Source organism: Bubalus bubalis, chromosome 4 (assembly GCF_019923935.1).
Source record: "Bubalus bubalis isolate 160015118507 breed Murrah chromosome 4, NDDB_SH_1, whole genome shotgun sequence".
In the NCBI taxonomy this organism is placed as follows: Eukaryota; Metazoa; Chordata; class Mammalia; order Artiodactyla; family Bovidae; genus Bubalus; species Bubalus bubalis.
The window spans coordinates 157,455,314-157,461,313 of NC_059160.1; the positions used below are offsets into that span (position 1 = coordinate 157,455,314).

A 6,000-nucleotide genomic window follows, 5' to 3' on the forward strand; every position below is an offset into this window, starting at 1 on the left:
TCAAAAATTATATTTACCAGTTAAGAACCAAACTAACTAAACCACAAACTGGAAAACAAAACCAAAGCAAGGTGCCAAGTGGGGAATAAAGTAATGAAAACAAAACTAACAAACATGTTGAGAGGAAAGGAAAGAAGGAAAAGAAAGAAAGGATATGCAAAATTAAATAGAGGTAGATGAAGTAGATTTATATACATTAAAGATTAACTGCAAGGGGGAAAGAACAGCAGGAAAGGCAAAGGAATAAATGTAGAAAAATACAATACGTTTAAAAAAAATAAAATTATAAAAAAGAGAAAAGAAAGGAAAAAAAAAAGGAAGGAAAAAGGGGGGGAAAAGAAGAAAGCTCCACAGAGCTGCAAAAGCTCAATGCGGAGGCAGAGGTTTATAGCAACAATAAAAAGTATGACTGAATATACACATATACATATACACCCCTAAGCAAAGTCAAAACAGTCCAACAAAAATAAAACACAATAGATTGACCTGGCAAACAAAGGAATCCAAAAAGTATATCTACCAGAACAAAATTAACTAAAGCACAAACTGGAAAACAAAACTGAAGCAAGGTGCCAAATAGGGAATAAAGCAATGAAAACAAAACTAATACGTTGAGAGGAAAGGAAAGAAAGAATAGATATGCAAAGTTAAACAGAGGTAGATAAAGAAGATTTATATACATTAAAGATTAACTGCAAGGGGAAAAGAACAGTAGGAAAAGCCAACAAAGGAATAAATGTATAGAAAATAATAATAGGTTTAAAAAATTAACATTAAAAAAGAGAAAAAAAAAAAAAAAAGAAGGAAAACTCCACAGAACTGTAAAAGTTCAACATAGAGGCAGAGGTTTATAACAACAGTAAAAAGAATGTGAGGGGAAAAAAAAAAAAAGAAAAAAACTCAGATGCTTAATTAGGTTTCATAGTGTCAATGAAATCAACAAGTATAACAAAGAGGGGGAGGTAAAAAAAAAATCAAAAGATTCTACAGAACAAGTCAAAACATAAGAATAATACACGTTTTTCTTGAGTCACTGCTATCAGAGTCCTTTCCCTCGCTGGGAGTCACAGTCCCCCTCACCTCCCTAGGATGCCCTCCAACACTCTGCTGACCTCTGGACCTGCTGTGGGGGCAGCTCAGATTCTAATCTGGTCTTACTCCTGTGTGTTCTTGCCTCCAATGTCCACAGCTATCAGAACTAGTGTGTTTTCTTTTGTGGGAGCTCTTGGTCTTCTTTTATATATTCCATAGACACAGAGTCTGCCTAGTTGATCATGTGGATTTAATCTGCAGCTTGTACAGCTGGTCAGAAGGTTTTGGGTCTTTTTCCTTAGCCATACTGCCCCTGGGTTTCAACTGTGGTTTCATTTCCACTTCTGCATGTGGGTCGACCACTGCGGTTTGCTCCTGAGGATGCCCTGGAGGACTTGGGTTTGCCCCTGTGAGGGCTAGGTGTGGAGGCGGTCCAGCTGCCTGGGGCTCAGGGGTTCTGGCAGCACCAGGTACTCAGGGGAGGTGGCAGCTAGGGCAGCAGGAAATACAGTGCTCTAGAAGGGTACGGCAACAAGTACTGACCAATGCACTCCAGTATTCTTACCTGGACAACCCCCCTCCCTGACAGAGAAGCCTGGCAGGCCACAGTCTACAGGGTCGCAGAGTCAGATACTACCAAAGCAACCCTGCGTGCATAGATGCAAGCATTTTTTTGGCTGTGGCAGCCCTGTCCTGGTGACAGTTGAGACTGAAGATAGCACAGCTGCTTGGCTTGAGGGGACCCTGGTGGCACCGAGTGTGCAGGGACACAGACTGCCTCTGCTGCAGGAGTTATGGTTCCTTCAGAGTCTTTTTTCAAGCCTTTTGTAGCTGATGATCAGAAGGCCTCTTTGGCCAGTCTTTCTCCATAGCTCCACCCATTCAGGCACTTAGAGGGCTCCCTTGCCTGGAGTCCTTCTCTGTTGTTTTGTGCAACAGGCACATAGAGGGGGGCCCTGGCTGGGGTTGTCTGTAGATCTGCACATCAGGCACTTAAAGGGGCACCCTGGGTGGGGTCCTGCTCTGTAGTTCAGTGCATCAGGCATTTGATGGGCCAGCCTCTCTACTGTTCATCTGCGGATGCTAACATGTGTGTGGGGGGTGGGGGGATGACTCCACCCCCCACGCATGACTCAGCACTATCACATCGCTTCCATGGCTGCCCAGCTTTCCTCCGCAGGCATTTCCCACCACAATCTCGTCCCTCACCTCCTCTCCATCGGTCTCTCTGCAGTCAACAGCAGCCTTCAGCCTGGGATTGCTCCACGATCCCTAAACTTCAGTTCCCAGCCTCTGCGCCTTCCAGGAAATCTGCAATCTGGTCCAGGGTAGGTATGGCTGTGGCAAGGACTGTCTGATTCTCATTCCATGTAGACTGCCACAGATCAGTTGTTTCACTCTCAGCCTTAAGCATTTCTCCTGACTCAGACAATTGCCCCAATGTGGGGATCGGACCCCTGCTTCAGTTCCCACACCCACCAAGGGCAGTTCCAGTCCTACTAACATTCCTGTTTTTCCCCCTAGTTTCTTCATCCTACAGAGTTTTGCATGGTTCTCTATATTCTTTACCTCTGGTCATGTACTCCTGTCTGCTCTCAGCTGGTGTTCTGCATGCACTTTTGCGTCTGAAGATGTATTCCTGATGTATATGTGGAGAGAGTTGTACTCCATGTCCACCTACTCCTATGCCATCTTGTTCTCCCCTCCCCAGAATTTCAAATAGTATTTCTTGAGCATGTTACATAACAAACATGGTTTTAAGCATTGCCGATGCAATTATAAATTAGCCGTAATTCCTGTCATTGTAACACAGTTTAGTGTGAGAAATGTATAAACAAAAGATTTTAATATAATATGATAATTGTGCATTAATTCTATGAGGACACATATTATCCACCCATCCACCCAGTAGGCATTCAGCACACATTTATTGAATTCCACCTATAGGCCAGGTACTGGTCAGTCATTAAGAGTGAATAGGACAAAGAGTGACCAGCCTTCAAGTAGCTGAGATTCTAACTAATTAGGATCTTCTCTAGTGGATGAGAATGCCTCAGGTAGTCTACACAACAGAAATAACATATTAAATTTCTTTAGAAGCACGGCAAGCTTTACTCAACATGAATCCATGGAGCCATGGCAACTTATGAAATGTTTGAAGAGGGGCAGTGGCCAAACAAATTATAACTAGAGGGGTAACTAAAGCACATCCACAGTGTTCTGTGCTGTGGGAAGCCTACTAGGAGCTATGTAAGCAAAAAACTTCATGAAAAAAACAAAAGGGAAATGCCAGCTAAATAAAAATTTAATAGATTTATTTACTGCAGAATTTTCTCTGTCTTTAACATGAAGAAGCAAGTGTACATCCAAGATAGGTCTATAGCTTGCATAATTAATAGATCATTTGACTAGGGAGTACCTTTTTATAAACATGATTTAAGGCTACCCTTCTTTGGAGCATACCTTTGAAAACAATGGGACAGAGCAAAAACCAGGCCAGTATGGAGCTGTTGATAGAGATAATTATGTTTGTTTGACCCATGCTGTGAAAGGTTCTTGGGCAGTACAGTTTGAACTCTCCTGTCTAGATGAGTGTAGGAGGAGAAAAACAAAAGATTTCCTTGCTTTTATTTTTTTCTCTGAATTAAATTAGTTTACTTTCTAAAAATACATATTCCTGAAGCAGTCAATATAAAGAGGTGTACAGGAAACCATATACCAGATATGAATGTGCCTTCATTTTAAATTTATCAGCTGTTAATATTTTCACATTTTGCCAAAATTAATATTTTATAGAATGAATTATATCCACAAGTATATATCTCAAGATCATCACCCAAACAAGAAACAATAAATGCTTCAGAAGGTATGGAGAAAAGTGAATCCTTCTACACTGTTGATGGGAATGTAAACTGGTAAAACCACTATGGTGAAGAATATGGAAGTTCTTTAAAAATGAAAGTAATGCTACCATATGATCCAGCAATCCCACTTCTGGGCATATATCTGGAGAAAACCGTAATTCAAAAAGATACAGGCTCCCCAATGTTCACTGCAGTACTGTATACAATAACCAGGATATGGAAGCAACCTTAACGTTCATCAACATAGAAATGGATAAAGAAGATGTGGTACATATATACAATATAATATTACTCAGCCATAAAAAAGAATGAAGTAATACTGTTTGCAGCAATATGTATGGACCCAAAGACTGTCATACTGAATGAAGTAAGTCAGACAGAGAAAGGCAAATACAATATTGCTTATATGTGGAATATAAAAAAAAGAGTACAAATGAACTCATCTACAAAATAGAGATAGAGTTACAGGTGTAAAAAACCAACTTATGGTTACCAGGGTTAAGGAGGGGAGGGATAAACTGGGAGGTTGGATTGACATATACATGCTACTATATATACTTAATTAATAAGGACCTACTATAAAATATAGCACAAGAAACTCTACTCAGTATTCTGTAATGGCTTATATGGGAAAAGAATCTAAAAAAAAGTGGAAATATATGTGTGTATGGCTGACTGACTTTGTCATACACTTGAAACTAACACAACATATGAATCAGCTATATTCCAATAAAATTTAATAAAATAAAATAAAATAAAAAGAAGCAAGCCTGAAGAACAATTTTAATACAAACAAAAATCAAGTTGCAGGATGTATTCTATAGTACCATATGTGAAGTTTCAACATCTTCAAAAATTATTAAACAATGTTTTGTGAATTCACAGATAATAAGCTAAAATACAGATGTGCTCATGAAAATTATACACACTGAGTTTTTGATTGCAAATTTCTCTAGAAATAATGGGAGGGAAGTGTTTTCCATTGTGTCTAAAATATTTAATTCCTCAATGAAAATAAAAACAGTATATGAAAACTGTAAGAAATAATGCATATTTATAAAGGTGGGTGATGGCGTTCTTAGGTCCATTTCCCGGGGAATAGAATTTAGGACTGTGATTTGTGGACATTCAAGAGGAATTTCTAAAAGAAAATGAGGGGAAAAGGACTGGACAGAGGGAAAAGTGACCAGAAGAGGGGTATATACCATCTGATCCTTCAGGGATGTCTGAAGCTGGGATGACTCTTCAGAGACTTCCCAAATTGAGACAAGTACCTTGACTATCTATAAACTGCAAAAGTAGATAGGCTTTCAGCTGACCCTGAGAAGAGGTGGAAGTCTGGGCAAGACAGTTCACTTAGCCAAGAGCATTTCAGTTCACAGTGCTAGCCTTCAGCTGTGGGGGGGAGCAGGCCTTGCTTTGGTCTGCAAGGCAAATCTGTTCTTCACCAGCCACAGTTCCCACTACAATGATGTGCCTTGTGTCATTTTATTATTGTCTACTTGTATGTTTGAAATACTTCACACTTTTTCAAGCTTCAGCATTTAAAAAAGAAAAAGAAAAACAACCTTCCAACCTCAAGTTAACAGAATTTCCCAAAGTATTCCCCCAACACACAGACACATACACACACCACAACATAAGCACTGCGTGGAACCAGGTCATATACTTACTATTTTGAAGTTTTTCTGCTTTTGGCAACTGGAGATTCTCTTCTCTCTCTCTCCCCGCCTTTCATTGGTTTGGAATGCCTTGTTACATTATTTTTAAAAGTACAGTTTATTCAGCATATTTGCCTTTATGTTATAGGAAAGCTTAGTTGGCCTTCATGCTGGACCATGGCTGTTTTCCTTAAAGTGTCAATTCTGAAGTGATTCAAAAAGAATAAAATCAAGATAATTCTATTATTGGAATATACCACTCTCCCTTAATCATCTAAATTTCCCTCCTTTCACCCCAGTACAAAAAGTTCAGTTTCATATAAAATTGTGTCTTTACATTTTGTCTTATTGTTTTCGGTCAGTACCATAAAGTCCACTAAGGTTCACACACTCACTAAATCAGGATCAACCAACTATGATTCAGGAGACAAATCAGAACCATG

General features: G+C 39.4%; 1 long non-coding RNA gene across 1 annotated transcript in view; it reads right to left on the minus strand.

Moving 5' to 3' along the window:
* LOC112584745 overlaps positions 1–5,770 on the minus strand; it is a 186,809-nt gene extending 181,039 nt beyond the window's left edge. Inside the window, exon 1 of the long non-coding RNA XR_006550877.2 lies at positions 5,570–5,770. This is a non-coding gene — a long non-coding RNA (uncharacterized LOC112584745). The remainder of the gene's footprint in view (positions 1–5,569) is intronic.
* Between the last annotated feature and the right edge of the window lie 230 nt (positions 5,771–6,000).